This window comes from Triticum dicoccoides, chromosome 5A (assembly GCF_002162155.2).
Source record: "Triticum dicoccoides isolate Atlit2015 ecotype Zavitan chromosome 5A, WEW_v2.0, whole genome shotgun sequence".
Classification (NCBI taxonomy): Eukaryota; Viridiplantae; Streptophyta; class Magnoliopsida; order Poales; family Poaceae; genus Triticum; species Triticum dicoccoides.
In genome coordinates this window covers 506,354,862-506,373,849 of record NC_041388.1, presented here as the reverse complement: position 1 = coordinate 506,373,849, position 18,988 = coordinate 506,354,862, and positions in this window count along the sequence as shown.

Genomic DNA, 18,988 nt, shown 5'->3' with positions numbered 1-18,988 from the left:
TTCCAAACACCCTTAAACCAATTTTTCCATGAGAGTCCACCATACCTACCTATGGATTGAGTATGATCCCTCAAGTAAGTTGTAATCGGTGCAAGCAATAAAAATTGCCCTCTAAATTTGTATCACTTATTAGTGTGGGAGAAAATAAGATTTATACGATCGTGTGATATGGAAGAAATAAAAGCGACGGACTGCATAATAAAGGTCCATATCACAAGTGGAAATATAAAGTGACGTTCTTTCGCATTAAGATATTGTGCATCCAACCATAAAAGCGCATGAAAACCTCTGCTTCCCTCTGCGAAGGGCCTATCTTTTACTTTTATCTCCTACCTTACATAAGAGTCTTGGTGTTCCTCACCTTTTCTTTTTACATTTTATCTTTTGGCAAGCACAACATGTTGGAAAGATCCTGGTATATATGGCTAATTGGATGTGAGTTTTCATGAACTATTATTGTTGACATTACCCTTGAGGTAAAAACGTTGGGAGGCAAAACTATAAGCCCCTATCTTTCTCTGTGTCCAATTAAAACTCCATACCCATAAGTATTGCGTGAGTGTTAGCAATTGTAAAAGACTATATGATAGTTGAGTATGTAGACTTGCTGAAAAGCTCTTATATTGACTCTTTCATATGTTATGATAAATTGCAATTGCTCCAATGACTGAGATTATAGTATGTTGGTTTTCAATGAAGTTTATGATTCATACTTGAAATTGTGATTGAATTGTTACTCTAGCATAAGAGATCATATGACAAGAATTATATAAGTTGCTGTTCTAAGAATGATCATGATGCCGTCATGTCCGTAATTTATTTTTATCGACACCTCTATCTCTAAACATGTGGACATATTTTTTGATTTCGGCTTTCGCTTGAGGACAAGCGAGGTCTAAGCTTGGGGGAGTTGATACGTCAATTTTGCATCATGCTTCTATATCGATATTTATTGCATTATGGGTTGTTATTACACATTATGTCACAATACTTATGCCTATTCTCTCTTATTTTACAAGGTTTACATAAAGAGGGAGAATGCCGGAAGCTAGGATTCTGGACTGGAAAAGGAGCAAATATTAGAGACCTATTCTGCACAGCTCCAAAAGTCCTGAAACTTCACGGAAGTCATTTTCAGAATATATAAAAAATACTGAGCGCAAGAAGTTCCAAAGGGGGGGGCACACCCTACCCACGAGAGTGGGGGCGTGCCCTACCCCCCTGGGCGCGCCCCCTGCCTCGTGGGCCCCCTAGTGGCCCTCCGATGCCCATCTTCTGCTATATGGAGTCCTTCGTTGAGGTAAAAATCACAAGCCAGCTTTCGGGATGAGACTCTGCCGCCATGAGGCGGAACCTTGGCGAAACCAATCTAGGGCTCTGGCGGAGCTGTTCTGCCGGGGAAACTTCCCTCCGGGAGGGGGAAATCATCGCCATCCACTACGAGAAATATGTCAACTAGTGACCTTCTGTCAGTGACCCTGGAAGAATTGGTCATAGATCTATGACCATTTCAGACCAATTGGTCAAAAGCTGTTCCGGGGGCTCCAAACCCTAAACTATAACGACCATTTTGGTCAGAAAGGTCGTAATTTCCTTACACGAAATGGTCATAAAGCAGATAGCACCGGTCTGCTGCCTTATTTCTAGCTGATCATGACCAATATAGATGGTCATAACCTTGTAAATTGTGGTGGGTTGCTATTACTAGGCGCCACCTCATCAGTTTTGCCTATGTGTCCTGTCCATGTGGCAGTTTTTGCCCTAGATTGTGAAGCAACCTATATTTCTGTCATTCCCAAAATTCCCAAAAAAATCTCGTAAATTCCTTGGGTCATATCTTCATCAAATATGTAAAAATCCTTCCTTGCCTAGTTCAAAATTAATTCAACAATATTCATTTTCCTATTTTGTTCACAACAACACTTTATGAAGGAAGTGCTATTTATATATTCTTGATTGCCCTTGGAATTTTTGGGCACTCTTTCCTATCCAAATCGTTACCGCATGACAAAATTCAGCTCCATTTGCCTAGCAAATCTTCCTTGGCAAATTTCCAAAGTTTTTGTCCACCTAGAAGCATTGTGAAGGAAGTACCTTTTTATATATCTAAATTACATGAAATTTATACGGTTTCTTCATATGCCCAAATTATCACCCTCCTCCAAATTGCAGCTCAGTCAAATCATCTATGTGAGCCCAGGTTCAATTTATATTTTATGGCCAAATTGGCACGTTGGAAAGCAAGTGTTATATAGACCCCTCCTATTACCCTCAAACTTTTCGGGCACTCTTCCATACCCAAATCATTGCCACATGATAATATTCAGCTCAATTTTCCTAGTAAATCTTTCTCAAGAAATTTCCAAAGTTTCTACCTCGAGAGAAGCTTTGTGAAGTAAGTACTAGCTAGGCTTACCCAAATGATCTGAAAATTTAACAGCGCATGACCATACCTATGTAACTTACCTACACCAATTTTTAGCTCATTTCATTCATCCAATCTCTCTCACTAGTTTTCCCAAGTTTCTGTCCATAGAAGAGCATTGTGAAGGAAGTACTACTTTGGCATGTCAAAATGGTATCAATTTTCTACAATGCTTTCCTATTCCCAAATAACCATCCTCCACCAAATTTCAGCTCAATCCATTCATTATTTTGAGCCCAGCTTCAACATTCATATTTTTGTCTAGCGTGGTACTTTGCAAAGCAAGTACCACCTAGGATCCTCCTTTTGAGCTAAAAATTTGTGAAGACATTCTCCTTATTAGATGATCATCCTCAGCCAAAACTCACGCCCATTGGCCATGTGCATTTCCTATACCGCTAATCAAACACTTGGCCGCTTATTCATGTTTGAGCATCGATCGGTCTCCTCGTGAGAATCTTATGTTGTGATTTTCTTTCTAGCACCTACCTGGGGAGTGCCCAACCCAGTAGACATGCCTAGTCTGCCCAGAACACATGGCAACGCCACGGTCACGCGGTGGGCATGCTAGTTTACGCGCTCTAGAGTTGGAGCCCTCGGCCACCGTCCAAACCTCGACGTATCTCCACCAAACCATGTATTTATGATTAAATAGGTACTTATGTAACTAGAAATGATTTCTGGAAAAAATAAATAGCAAACTATGAGGCAGCTGCAGTTCAAATTTGACCTGCTTCCTACTAAATCGGGGGGAATTTATCTTTTTCACCAGAGGTGGATAAAAACTTTTGGCACCTACCATTTTGTCAATTGTGCATTAAACATGGCCTAGTATTTTATAAAATTGATTTGGTCCAATTTTGCAACAAATATATGGTAGGTCCTTCAAAAAAACTCATTTTGGGCACTCGAAAAATGGAAAATTGATTTTTCGTCCAAAGAAAATGAAAACTCCCTTAGGCAACATTGTTTGCCATTCCAATATGCACCCTTGTGCACAATATGAGATCATTTGAACAAACTATGCCATGAATGTGGCCATAAGATTGATCATTTGGCTTGAAAGCCATGAATCTTCAGAGATGATAGCTCATTCCTGAGAACACTTTTTTAAAATAATTGCCGTATTACAAGTTTGTTATTTTTCCTGGGAACTTGGCCACATATAATGACACAATGCGAAGGTTTCCCAATTTTTTGATTTTTTTGAATTTTTTATGCCCGTTTCAAAAATGTGGTCAAAACGGCGGGAATGACCGTTCCTAGCTAGTGGTTGAATCTTGGAACTTTTTTGGTGTTTCTCTGATTAAATAGATACTTATGTACCTAGAAATGATTTTGGAAAAAATATAGAGCAAACTATAAGGCAGCTACAGTTCAAATTTGACCCGCTTCCTACTGAATCGGTGGGAATTTGTCTTTTTCACCAGAGGTTGATCAAAACTTTTGACACCCAACCATTTTGTCAATTGTGCATTAAATATGTCCTAGAATTTTATAAAATTGATTTGGTACAACTTTGCAACAAATATATGGTAGGTACTTCACAAAAAAACCTCATTTTGGGCACTCGAAAAATGGAAAATGAATTTTCCATGCAAAGAAAATGAAAACTCCCTTAGGCAACATTGTTTGGAATTCCAAGATTCACCCTTGTGCACAATATGAGATCATTTGAACAAACTATGCCATGAATGTGGCCATAAGATTGATCATTTGGCTTGATAGCCATGAATCTTCACACATGATAGATCATTTCTGAGAACACTTTTTTAAAAGAATTGTTGTATTTCAAGTTTATTATTTTTGCTGGGAACTTGACCACATATAATGACACAATGCAAAGGTTTCCCAATTTTTTTGAATTTTTATGCCCGTTTCATAATGCGGTCAAAACGGCGGGAATGACCATTCCTAGCTAGTGGTTGGATCTTGGAATTTTTTTGGTGTTTCTCTGATTAAATAGATACTTATGTACCTAGAAATGATTTTTAGAAAAAATAAATAGCAATCCACAAGGCAGCTGCAGTTCAAATTTGACCCGCTTCCAGCTGAATCGACGGAAATTTGTCTTTTTTATGAGAGGTGGATCAAAACTTTTTACACCCAACCATTTGGTCAATTGTGCATTAAATATGTCCTAGTATTTTATAAAATTGATTTGATCCAATTTTGCAACAATTATTTGGGAGGTCCTTCATAAAAAAAACCTCCTTTTGGGCACTCGAAAAATGGAAAATGGTTTTTTCGTCCAAAGAAAATGAAAACTCCCGTAGGCAACATTATTTGCCATTCCAATATGCACCCTTGTGCACAATATGAGATCATTCGAACAAACTATGCCATGAATGTGGCCATAAGATAGATCATTTGGCTTGAAAGCCATGAATCTTCACGCATGATAGCTCATTTCTGAGAACACTTTTTAAAATAATTGCCGTATTACAAGTTTATTATTTTCCCTGCAAACTTGGTCACATATAATGACACAATGCGAAGGTTTTCCAATTTTTTGATTTTTTTTGAATTTTTGATTCCCGTTTCAAAATGCAGTTAAAACGGCGGGCATGACCGTTCCTAGCTAGCGATTGAATCCTATAATTTTTTTGGTGTTTATCTTATTAAATAGATACTTATCTACCTAAAAATGATTATTGGAAAAATTCATGAGCAAACTATGAGGCAACTGCAGTTCAAACTTGACCCACTTCCTATTGAATCGGTGGTAATTTGTCTTTTTCACAAGAGGTGGATCAAAACTTTTGACACCCAACCATTTGGTCAATTATGCACTAAATACGTCCTAATATTTTATAAAAATGATTTGGTCCAATTTTTCAACAAATATTTGGTAGGTTCTTAAAAAAAACTCATTTTGGGCAGTTTAAAAATGTGAAATGAAATTCTCATGCAAAGATAATGAAAACTTTTTTAAGCAACATTGTTTGCCATTTAGAGATGCAAACTTGTGCAAAATATACTGTCATTTGAAAAAGGAAAACGTTTAACAACGACGCGTCGGTCCAACGATTTGCTGGTCACACGCGCATCGTGCGATCCAATCTCATCGTGCATCTGAGACTACGTCTCCCTTGTGTTTCTCGTCTTCCTGACTTCAGATTGAGAATCTGATCGCACCAGCCACCGCACAACCCGGCCCCTCCCTCCCTTGACTCCACGCTGGCAAGCCGCCGCCCGAGAGTTGCAGGGGCACTTTGCAGGTCACTGTCCTAGGAAACGTGGGCAGACGCGCGGGGGAGAGTTGTGCGCGAGCAGTTGTGAAGAAGGTGGATGCATCTCTTTTTTCATGTGTGCGTGCGAGATGCGGGCTGAGAGATAACCGAAAGAACACAGATCCAACGTCTATGGATGGATGAGTCCAACGGACGCAGGGAGACCGGCGGAGCGACTCGGCCGGTTGACCGATGCAGATCAACGCCCTTTGAAAAAACTATGCCATTCCAAGATACAACCTTGTGCAAAAAATACAAGAGAAACAAAAAGAAAAAATACAATTACATAAGCTTTGTTCTCATTGGTTGAAACGTTTGTGCCATGGATTGATGACGTGGCACACATCCATCCATCCCTCCATCTATCCCATTTATATATAGAAAAAGGAGAAAAAAAGAAAAAGAAAACCCCACCCGCAGCACAACTACCCCAAACCCTAACTCCCATCGATCCCTCTCACACTCTTCCCCTGATTCAGATCCATGCTGCCGCCGCACGTCCCCCTCCCCCTCCCCGCCTCCCATCCCCCTCGCTGCCGCCTCTCCAACCTCGCCGTCACCTCCTCCTCTCCCCATGGCGCCGCCCAGTCCCTCGTGCTCGGGCCGGACGAGGTCGCGCGTGCGCTCACCGGCACGCCCTCTTCACCGTTTGCAACCCAGTCGGCGTCGCAACCCAGTCGGCATGGTTTCGGGCTGGCATCGCCGGCGGCCACTCCTCTCTTCTTCGACGGGATCTGCCGCCCTCACCTCACCTACGTCTCTTAGCCCGCCTCATCGACATCGCACAACCACGCAACAGCAGAGGGTTTCTGGTCCATCCCTCTTATTTGCCATGACCCTCTCCCTCCTCCTCACCTCGTCTCTTCTACCTTGCAGATCCACCATGCCATGGGCCAGATCGAGCCCCGATGCCATGGTCTTCCTCTGCCTGCTCAAGTGCTACTCAAGGTCAAGCAGCCGACGCCATCAAGGTCAGCACCCCCTCTCTTCCTGCGGTTTCCCATTCTTCCTTCCATTCCCTTGTCTGACTTGTGTGATTCTCTCATGGTGGATGGGCTAGTCTCCTATGATGCATGGATGGATGGTTTGGTTGCAGGAATAGTAGGTCTTCGCTTCTCTTCATCAACCAGAGGTACTGTCTTCTCTCATGGATGGATGAGCGTCGATCAATTTAGTCCATCTATTTACGATGATAGTATGCTGCTGATGATGTTGTTGATGCCATGCTTTTTGTCTTTTACATGCTCTAAAATTAAGTGGTAGCATCAGATGCAAATTTCCCATTATCCTTTAGCTGCACTAGTCCTGTGTATTTGGCAGGCAGATGCATATCTTCCTTTTTTTGATAATTCACTCATCTGTAGCAGTCACATATCCGTCCTCGTAACATCTGTTTGATCAATGCTGTTTTGTTCTCATATAGAATGTCCATTTGTTGCTGTCTATCATGCCTCGATGAAAAGTTGTAGCCTCCTATGTACCGTTTTCATGACATTAATAATGACCTGAGCATTTTTCCATATGGTGTAATATGCAGACAACAAAAGAGCTAGTGATGCTATGTTAAAATTAATGTGTATTTGTCAATTCTAGCTTATATTCGTGTCTTGCGATCCTGTTCTATATAATGAGTATACTACAAGCCCTTGTTTTCCTGTCTAAATGCGTGCATAGAAGTTGAGTTACCTTCTAAAAAATTGTTCATGCATTTCTCAGTTTCTCAAATACAAAATAGCTTGCTGGGTGTCCTAGATACAGAAATATACCAAGTGCAAGTGGGTGCTTGTGTTGTGCATAGTAGCAGATCTGTTTATGTGAGCTATACAATGGCCTATTTCTTCCTAATGATATGAACACTATCTCATGATCGACCAGGTCCCTGCTTTGTTTCATCTTTTTTTTGCTTCCTGTATGTATGTATGTATGTATGTGCCTAACGACGAAGGTGGTTTCTTCAGAATTGATCGAGTCTGACAAAGTTGTTGTGAACATTTCTTGAAACAGGGTGAGACCGGTGATGTCCATGCGGTGATGTGCCTGGGGCGGCGCCACTATGCTCGGCGCTTGCCCTGGTCGCCGTGGTGGTGCTTCGGCGGCTTCCAGACCCTCTCCTGGATGTGGTGATGGTCACACCACAGCCGTGGTGTGGCTAAGCCTCTACTACGACTACAACCTCCCTCTGGTGAGCTCCTCCCCGTTCCTACTTCTCTGATGTAGCTCCTGCATGGCCTTGTCCATGATTTGGGTTGGATGTGGGGCTCTACTAGTTGCTGCTAGATGCTGTAACCAAGCATCAACTCCTACTGGAGCTCTCTGGTGATAAATTCATGCGGTTCTAGGGTCTGTCAGTAGCTGCCCATGTGTACTTGCTTTATATATGTGCCCCTGTGATGCTCTGGTGATATGGGGTGGCTAATATCAAGATCATGGTGGGGTTGATGCTTATCTTGCGTCTCTCTGGTGGTGGTGGTGTTGACAGCAGTTACACACGTAGCTTGTAACTAATATCATTACTGCTAATTTACCTCAAGTTTACGTGAACATGGTTGAAATGAGCGCTGCTAATTTTGATGTCAAAAATCAAATTTTGCCCCAAGTCCTTAAGTAATTATTTTCATTACATCACAGTTAGCTGAGAATATTGACTAGAATACTTTATGTATGCGCTGATGCATGTACACATACAATTGAGCAAATACTGAGCTGTAGTGGAACAACCTGGAGTTAGAGAACTTCAAGGACAAGATCAACGAGGTGACCGGCATTATGGTGGCTGTGTACGGCGATGACCACAAGTTCTTCGTTGAGCTGGCAGTGTCCATATTGTGTGATATACGATGCTGTTCCGTTGTGCATCTCTCTTTTCTTGTGTGTTGCATCATTGTTGCTTGATAGAGTAAATGATTTCAGTTCTGGTTGTGTCAAATCTTTACTATATACCATGCTTAGTGTTTACTAAACTGAGGCATTGGGCATTGGAATTTAGGCATTTATGTATAATTTTAGTTTTGGATGTGTCCAATGCAAACATTGCTGTCAACTGTCAAGTTGATTCTAAAATGTCTCATTAACTTCATTATCCTGTTATTTATTGTTAAATATGCTGTTAGATTTACTTATATTTTGTTCCTAAACATTTTGTTCTGTAATGTGCAGATGCTGGGCTTTCATGTTTCTTCGTGAGCATCAGGACAAAGAAGTCGGAGGAAGCATAGTTCTAACATTGCTGTCAACTGTCAAGTTTTGCATTAATGAAGCCCTTTATACTGCTCCTATTTGTATGTGTGTATGATGTAGCAGAACCTGGCTCATGTGATTGTACACTTGTAGAGCTTGTTATATGATTGTAAACTTGATGCTGATCACATTGTATGTGTGTTATATGATGTAGCACTTTGATGGTTGATAATATTTGAAGTATTTCGTGTGTTTTCTGTGTGCCAATTTGAATACTAGGTATTTATTTGTGTGAAATAAAAAAATGAAGAATATTGCCTTGATGGCTAGGACCCAGCACTAGAACCTGACAATGGGGACCCACCTGACTAGTGAACTCAATTTAGAAAAAAAAGAAAAAAAATGAAATTGTTGAGACAAAAAGGCCATGGCCCAAAAATAAAAAGGCTGCAATGTTGGGCTTGGTCCATTGAGCTGACAAAAAAATCGTAGGAAAACAATATATAAATGGGCTGAATTAATGGGCTCAGCCCATGTAAAACACCGAATTGGACCGGGCTGGTTCTTGTGGCACATCAGATTGCCACGTCGGATGCCTACGTGGCCTGAGGAGGTTACTAGTGACCAAAACTAAACAGTAGGAATATTTTGGTCATAAACGTCTACGACCTTCTCACAGAGAAGGTCGTTAATTTCAGTTTACGACCGCTAGCTTTTGACCATCTGTTTTTGGTCACAAAAAGGTCACAAATGGAAAATAATGACCATTCAGTGACCAATAGTCAAGGTCACAAGTTGACATATTTCTTGTAGTGATCGTCATCACCAACGATCCTCTCATCGGGAGGGGGTCAATCTCCATCAACATCTTCACCAGCACCATCTCCTCTCAAACCCTAGTTCATCTCTTGTATCCAATTCTTGTCTCTAAGTCCGGGATTGGTACCTGTGGGTTTCTAGTAGTGTTGATTACTCCTTGTAGTTGATGCTAGTTGGTTTACTTGGTGGAAGATCATATGTTCAGATCCTATATGCACATTAATACCCCTCTGATTATGAGCATGAATATGCTTTATGAGTAGTTACGTTTGTTCCCGAGGACATGGGAGAAGTCTTGCTATTAATAGTCATGTGAATTTGGTATTCGTTCGATATTTTGATGAGATGTATGTTGTCTCTCCTCTAGTGGTGTTATGTGAACGTCGACTACATGACACTTCACCATTATTTGGGCCTATAGGAAGGCATTGGGAAGTAATAAGTAGATTATGGGTTGCTAGAGTGACAGAAGCTTAAACCCTAGTTTATGCGTTGCTTCGTAAGGGGCTGATTTGGATCCACATGTTTCATGCTATGGTTAGGTTTACCTTAATACTTTTGTTGTAGTTGCGGATGCTTGCAATAGAGGTTAATCATAAGTGGGATGCTTGTCCAAGTAAGGACAGCACCCAAGCACCGGTCCACCCACATACCAAATTATCAAAGTACCGAACACGAATCATATGATCGTGATGAAACCTAGCTTGACGATAATTCCCATGTGTCCTCGGGAGCGCTTTTCTCTATATAAGAATTTGTCCAGGCTTGTCCTTTGCTACAAAAAGGATTGGGCCACCTTGCTGCACCTTATTTACTTTTGTTACTTGTTGCTCGTTACGAATTATCTTATCACAAAACAATCTATCACCTACAATTTCAGTGCTTGCAGAGAATACCTTACTGGAAATCGCTTATCATTTCCTTCTGCTCCTTGTTGGGTTCGACACTCTTACTTATTGAAAGGACTACGATAGATCCCCTATACTTGTGGGTCATCAATTGCTACAGAGAATGGTGGGTATGAGTCCGCTAGTGACTATGATGAGGAGACTTTGGCACTTATTACACATGAAGAACACGGTTGAGATGATTCTGATCGTGAGACGCAATACATGGCTCTTGAAGATGCTGACAGGTACGAATGTTTAGTTGCTCAATGTGTTTTGAGTGTGCAGGTCACACAAGCTGAGCAAAATCAGAGGCATGATTTGTTCGATACAAAGGGAGTTGTGAAGGAACATTCTGTTCGCGTCATCATAGGTGGAGGGAGCTGTAACAACTTGGCTAGCATGGAGATGGTGGAGAAGCTATCTCTCACCACAAGACCACATCCACATCCTTACTACATCCAATGGTTCAACAACAGTGACAAGGTTAAGGTAACACGTACTGTTCGTGTGCATTTTAGTATCTCTACATATGCTGATTATGTTGATTGTGATGTGGTACCCATGCAAGCATGTTCCTTATTACTTGGTAGACCATGGCAATTTGATAAAAATTCGGTACACCATTATAGAAATAATCAGTATACTCTTGTTCATAAGGATAGCCATATTACTTTGCTTCCTATCACTCCTGAATCCATTTTGAAAGATGATATTAATAGAGCTAATAAAGCAAAACAGGAGAAAAATAAGAGTGAAAATCAGATTGTGGCAAAAGAATTTGAGCAAGAAATGAAACCTAATAATAAACCATCTAGTGTTGCTTCTGAAATTAAATTGAAAAGTGCATGTTTACTTGCCACAAAATCTGATATTGATGAGCTAGATCTCGGCAAACCTGTTTGCTATGCTTTTGTGTGCAAAGAGGCATTATTTTCATTCGAGGACGTGCCTTCCTCTTTGCCCCCTGCTGTCACTAACATTTTGCTGGAGTTCGCTGACGTCTTCCCACAAGACGTGCCACCGGGATTACCACCTATTCGAGGGATTGATCATCAAATTGACTTAATTCCCAGTGCATCGCTACCCAACCGTGCACCATACCGTACCAATCCAGAGGAGACGAAGGAGATTATGTGTCAAGTACAGGAGTTGCTCGACAAAGTTTACATACGCGAATCTCTTAGTCCTTGTGATGGTCCTATTATACTAGTGCCTAAAAAGGATGGTACGTAGCGTATGTGTGTTGATTGTAGAGGCATTAATAATATTACTATTCGTTATCGTCATCCTATTCCTAGGCTAGAAGATATGCTTGATGAATTGAGTGGCTCTACAATTTTCTCCAAAGTTGATTTGCATAGTGGATACCATCAAATTCGTATGAAATTGGGAGATGAACGGAAAACAACATTTAAAACTAAGTTTGGTTTATATGAGTGGTTAGTCATGCCTTTTGGGTTAACTAATGCACCTAGTACTTTCATGAGACTAATGAACGAAGTTTTACGTGCTTTCATTGGACAATTTGTGGTAGTCTATTTTGATGATATACTGATTTATAGCAGATCTTTGGAGGAACATTTGGAACATTTACGTGATGTTTTTATTGCTCTACGTGATGCACATTTGTTTGGTAACCTTGGGAAGTGCACCTTCTGCACCGACCGAGTATCTTTTCTTGGCTATGTTGTTACTCCACAGTGAATTGAAGTTGATAAAGCCAAGATTGAAGCTATTGAGAGTTGGCCGCAGCCCAAAACGGTCACACAAGTGAGGAGTTTTCTTGGCCTCGCTGGATTCTATAGGCGTTTCGTGAGAGATTTTAGCACCATTGTTGCACCTCTCAATGAGCTTACAAAGAAGGATGTGCCTTTTTTTAGGGTACCGCACAGGAAGAAGCCTTCACGGTATTGAAAGATAAGATGACACATGTTCCTTTACTCCAACTTCCTGATTTTAATAAGACTGCTGAGCTTGAATGTGATGCTAGTGGAATTGGATTAGGAGGTGTGTTATTACAAGATGGCAAACCTGTTGCATACTTTTCTGAAAAAATGAGTGGGCCTAGTATGAATTATTCTACATATGATAAATAATTATATGCTCTTGTTCGGACTTTAGAAACATGGCAACATTATTTATGGCCCAAATAATTTTTTATACATTCTCATCATGAATCTTTGAAACATATTAAAAGTCAAGCTAAACTGAATTGTAGACATGCTAAATGGGTTAAATTCATTGAGACTTTCCCTTATGTCATTAAACACAAGAACAGTAAAGAAAATGTTATTGTCGATGCATTGTCTCGTTGCTATACTATGCTTTCACAACTTGAATTCAAAATATTTAGTTTGGAGACCATCAAAGATCAATATGTGCATGATTCTGATTTTAAAGATGTAATGCAGAAGGAAGAACGTGGAACAAGTTTGTCATTAATGATGGATTTGTGTTTCATGCTAACAAGATGTGCATTCTAGCTAGCTTCGTTCGTCTTTTGTTGTTGCAGGAGGCGCATGGAGGAGGATTAATGGGACACTTTGGCGTGAAGAAGACGGAGGATATACTTGCTACACATTTCTTTTGGCCAAAGATGAGACATGATGTTGAGTGTTTTGTTGCTCGCTGCACTACATGTCAAAAAGCTAAGTCACGACTAAATCCTCATGGTTTATATATACCTTTGCCTGTACCTAGTGTTCCTTGGGAGGATATATCTATGGACTTTGTTTTAGGTTTACCTCAAACAAAGAAGGGGAGGGATAGCATATTTGTTGTCGTGGATAGGTTCTCGAAAATGGCACACTTTATACCATTTCATAAAAGCGATGATGCTATTAATGTTGCTGATTTGTTCTTTTGTGAAACTATTCGCTTGCATGGTGTGCCAAATACTATTGTTTCAGATCGTGATACTAAATTTCTTAGCCAATTTTGGAGATGTTTATGGGCCAAGTTGGGGACTAAACTTCTTTTTAGTAGTACTTGTCACCCCCAAACTGATGGACAAACTGAAGTAGTTAATAGAACATTGTCTACTATGCTTAGGGCTGTTTTGAAGAATAATAAGAAAATGTGGGAAGAATGCTTGCCTCAAATTGAATTTGCTTATAATCGTTCATTGCATTCTACTACTAAGATGTGCCCTTCTGAAATTGTGTATGGTTTCCTACCTCGTGCACCTATTGATTTGTTGCCTCTTCCATCTTCAAAGAAGGTTAATTTTGATGCTAAAGAATGTGCTGAATTGATTTTAAAAATGCATGAGTTAACTAAGGAAAACATTGCGCGTATGAATGCTAAATATAAACTTGCTGGAGATAAGGGTAGAAAACATGTTGTGTTTGCACCTGGAGATCTTGTTTGGTTACATTTGCGTAAGAATAGATTTCCTAATTTGCGCAAATCGAAGCTAATGCCACGTGCTGATGGTACTTTTAAGGTGTTAGAGAAAATAAATGATAATGCATATAAACTTGAGCTGCCTGCAGATTTTGGGGTTAGTCCCACTTTTAACATTGCAGATTTGAAGCCTTATTTGGGTGAGGAAGATGAGCTTTCATTGAGGACGACTTCATTTCAAGAAGGGGAGGATGATGAGGACATCAATACCATTGTTACAACCACAGCCCCTGTTGCTATACATACTGGACCAATTACTAGAGCTCGCGCATGCCAATTGAATTATCAGGTACTTTTGTTTCTTGGTAATGATTCTAATGTTCATGAGAATATGATTGTGCCTAAGTTCAAGCATGGAGATGATGGCATGCCCAAGGGGAACAAGAACGGAGTTACAAGTGATGATTCCAAGACTTTAAAGCCACCATAATGAGTGCATGAAGCCTTGGACGAAATATATGAGATGCCACTTCATAAATTTTGTCTAGAGGCTATTCTAGATGCTGCGTCACCTTATTTTTGGGCCAAGCCCATGTAATTTCGAAATACTTGATTATAGGCAGTTTTTAGAGTCCGTATGTGTGGGGAAACAAGAGTTAGGGTTGGTTTCGAACCCCTCCTCCAAGGGCCACGACATTCCCCCCGCTCTCCTCCATATATACGGCCCTTAGGGCATCGTTTAGACTTTAGGTTTTGTTTAGATTAAAAGTTCGCCATAGCTGCAACTTCGCGTACTTCGTTTGTGTTCAACGACCAGACCAAGACGTCACAAAACCCCACCTTGATCAATAAAGCTTTCCTCTTATGTTCACAATATCCATATTGCAATCTTAGTTTCTTGCTTGTTCTTCATTTGCCTGCAGGAAACAGACCTTCGTGGTCAGGTTGATTGTGCTCCGGCGTGGTCAATAACCTCTCGAAGTTGGTTTAACGATTGCTAAGGTGCGACGTCCTCGCACGTTCGTAGTCGGATCGTCAAAGTCGAGTTCCTCCAAAATGATAGCCACCATCTCATTGAAAGACGGGACACCTTTGCCTCTATCACCATTCAATCTCGGTGATTTACTATCGCACACGATTCATCTCTGTCGCCTCTACGAACCGTGTGTGTTCACTCACACATGCAAAAGGGAAAGAAAACCCTCGCCCACTTCGTCCCCACTCTCTCGCCGTAGACTCCTCTGCAACTCTGCACCCTAAGCTCGACGGCTGTTGGCGGCGGGCGTAGGTCATGCTCCAAAAAGCACCGGATTTCGCCTCCACCGCCTTCCGCCGCCTATCTATACCGACATTCTAGACTCTGGTCGACTGGGGTTTTCTGCGGGATTGGGCCGGGGATTTTTCTCATGGAGAAGGTAATGAACTTAATTAGCGAAATATTCACTCATCTCTTATCGCAATCCATCCATCGCTGTTAATCAACCAGCGGAAATCGCCGTGGAATCATTTTTGTTCTAGCTGATTCGTGGGTGTTCATTCATGTGTCCACAGTGCGAGCACAAATCGGGCAACCATGGTCTAGGCCAGTCGGAAACGAAGTTCTATCTCACCATTCCGGATGACTTTAAGGAGTGCTCGGTATGTTCAATCTCAACCTACCATGGTCGGCATGGCCTAAATTTGTGAACATATACCGTCTGTTGCTACATTATCTATATATTTACATCAAATCTTTGTTACATTATCTATTTTTAAATCTATATTTTTGGACTTTTATTTCATATATATATGTATATATATATGGATCTGTTCTATCAGTTACTCCTATATTTGCATCTTGCTCTGTTATTTCAATATATCTAATTTACGATCTTAATTTTCATTTCAAGCAGTACATCCCTTGCTTTGCAAGAACAGGAGTAGAAGGAAATCTTGGTCTTTACTTGGCTGATGACTCCCAGGATGTCATATTGACAACGTAGCATGGATTTACAATGACGGTTAGCGTAAAACTTGATAAAGATGCTCACTCCTATTTTAATGCGGACCTTTGGAGAAAAATGTCTAAGTGTTATGAACTGAAAGCTGGCAATAAAATTCTAGTGCATGCACCACAGCCTCGTCTAATTAACATGGATGTTTACTTCCCCAACGTCATCAGCTGATCAAAGTCTGATCAAGGTTAGTTACCTTTAAACTTTCTCCTTGCTATCATATTACTGTTTAAGCAACCAATTGATCACTATTTAAGCAACCAATTGTGATATCATATTCTGACTCCGTTCCTAGGCAGTAACAAATTTTATTTACCAATTTATGCGCACTATATATTCTTCTGCCATGTTCTGAATAAATAATACCTTTCCACCTTTTAAGCAGGATATGTTGTATGCTAGTGAACGATCTATATGTTACTAAGCGTACCAAATTTCACTGGAAGGCCTTGAAGCATGTCATAAACTTTGTTGATAATCTTACATAGATAGCACAGCATATGAACGCTAGATTTTGGATGGGATTAATTAGACCTATGGTGCACACACTGAACAAGACCAATTGTGTGCACAAAACGCTGGTAAAAAGTCTTATTTTAATGTTGATGCTCATAAACTATATATATCTTCAATGATATGTTACAATTGTTTTTTATTCTACATGTCAATAGAAATTTCCCCCAGTAGCAGTTCTTGGATCGATTTCCCGGCGTGGTCGAATTACACGTGTGCCTGCTAATAACGCCAAAGTGATTGCAAGGTACTGCATTTCTTGCAGAAATGGAACCATTCAAATTAACAAGTTCTCGCTTCTCGTGGCAATGCATCCATATTGGAAAATTGGAGACACTGTTCTACTCATGATCTACCAAGGCACAGGAGGGCTCTTCCTTTTCATTGACGAGATGCCGAGTCACCATGAAGCTGCTTCCAGTGGATAGTTGTGGTTGTTGGCCCTCGGCCTCTTAAAATGTGCTAGCTGTTACTATATATGTTAAGTATGTAGATATGGACCATATGGTTGTTGGCCCTTAGCCTCTTAAAATGTGATAGTTGTTACTATGTTAAGTATGTAGATATGGACTATATGGTTGTCAAAACCGTGTTACGAAGATCCTCCTTTTGTCAAATAGTATCGTACATAGTTCATTGAGTTTAAGCGTGTGCCCGATGACCAGAAGCCATTTGCATATTAACTGTCCATATTGCAAATTCACACACATGTTAACATAAGGAAATGTATGTGTAACATACTAATCATCGCACACGAGTACTCGTTGACGCATCATGTGCGATACTACACCACCGCAAGCAACTAGTTTGCATTTTTCAAAGTTTTTTGTACACACAGAACCGCACACGAAGTAACTGCATTGACCATCTGTGTTGTAATTTCTCATCGCAATCAGTTCATCCGAGTCGGCTGTTTGCCACGTATCACACATATCTTGTTTACACGACTCGTTTGTGTTCTTTTCGCTCATCACAAACAGTTCATCCATGTGAACTGTATGCCGCATATCACACACATCTTGTTAAGTTGAACCGTTTCTGTTGTGTTCCCTAACCGAAAATAGTTCGTCCGAGTTAACCGTATGTCGTATATCGCACACACATTGATATGGCTGCTCATTTATGTTGTTCTACCTCATCGCAAACAGTTCGACTAGATTAACCATGTGTCCTGCATCGCACACACATTGTTATGGCTGCCCGTTTCTGTTGTTCTGCCTCATCGCAGACAGTTTGAATGGATTAACCGTGTGTTCTACATCGCACACGTAACTAAAATCTGAACCGTGTTTGTTGGCTCCACCATTGCAAACGTTTTGCACCTTTTTTGACGGCTTTTTTATACCACCATTTGTGATTATTGCATCGCACACAGTTTCTTCAAAGGGTCTCTGATCGTAGTGTCACGTTAGCAGTATCCTGCAGTAGTGGTATTTACTCATACCAACTACTTTCGAATTTGAAGGATCAATTGAAACTCCAATGGTGCAACAGGTATGTTTCAAACCTATTTCTTTAACTGGATTGATGTTCTAACTTCTTGCTCTATGTTGATTTCAGTTTCAATTGTATGAACAGTTATGTTCTCATGCGATGCACATTACAAGTGTTGCCAATGTTGTGTAGTTTCTCACACTTGTCTATGCTGCTGTGTCTTAAAAATATATGAGTTGAACTGTGTCTCTATCTTGATTTGGCAATATAAACTAGAATGATATGGACAATACAGTGTGATGCCCGGATAATTAAGCTACAGTAATTCCCTGCAAATCATGCCACGTCACCTCGGTTACTGTTGATAATCTCGCGATAGTTCAGAACCGATTCAAATTCAAAATTGAATTAAAGGCAAACATCAAAAGTTTTCGAAATTTAAAACTAAAATGTTCGGGTTGTGCCAAATAATGCATAGGTAATTGTGGTGAAGAAACCCCCACTTTTATAAAATGTTAAATACCCTTAGGTGAATAAAATAGTAGCAAAAACCAATATTTAAATGCTTTTATAATTAACAAAATACTAAACTAAATTGTTTTGGGGTAAAACCTTTTGTTGCAGTGGGTTTTAAGGTATTACTAATTTAGGGGTCATTTTAATATTAAATAAAAAATAAATGCAAAAGAAAGTAAAATAAAAATAGAAATGAAAAATAAATAAATAATAGCAAAGCAAAGCCCCCTGCGTCATCCCCTGGACCTAGTTCACTTGGGCCAGCCCAGCCGGCCTAGCTCCTCGCACCGAACGCGCCCCCTCCCTATTCCTCGGTTGCGCGTTGCTATAGGGGCGCGTCCCTGTCGGTCGCGTCGCCGTCCCGACGGGATAAGGGCGACAGCCGCGCCCACTCGATCCCCTCTCCCACTCAGCCCCTGCTCCCGTCGCCCTCTCCTCCTCCCTCTCACCCTCGCGCTCCAGATCCGCCGCAGCCGACGCTCCGTCGACATGGCCACCGTCGCCCTCGTGCTCACCGTCGCCCCCGCCGCCTGAGAGCTCGCCAGAAGCCCCGCAATCTCTACCCCGACCACGCACGTGAGTTGGGGAGCCCCACCCCCCCAGCGCCGCCGCATCACCTTCTTCTTCCTCATCGGCTCGGCA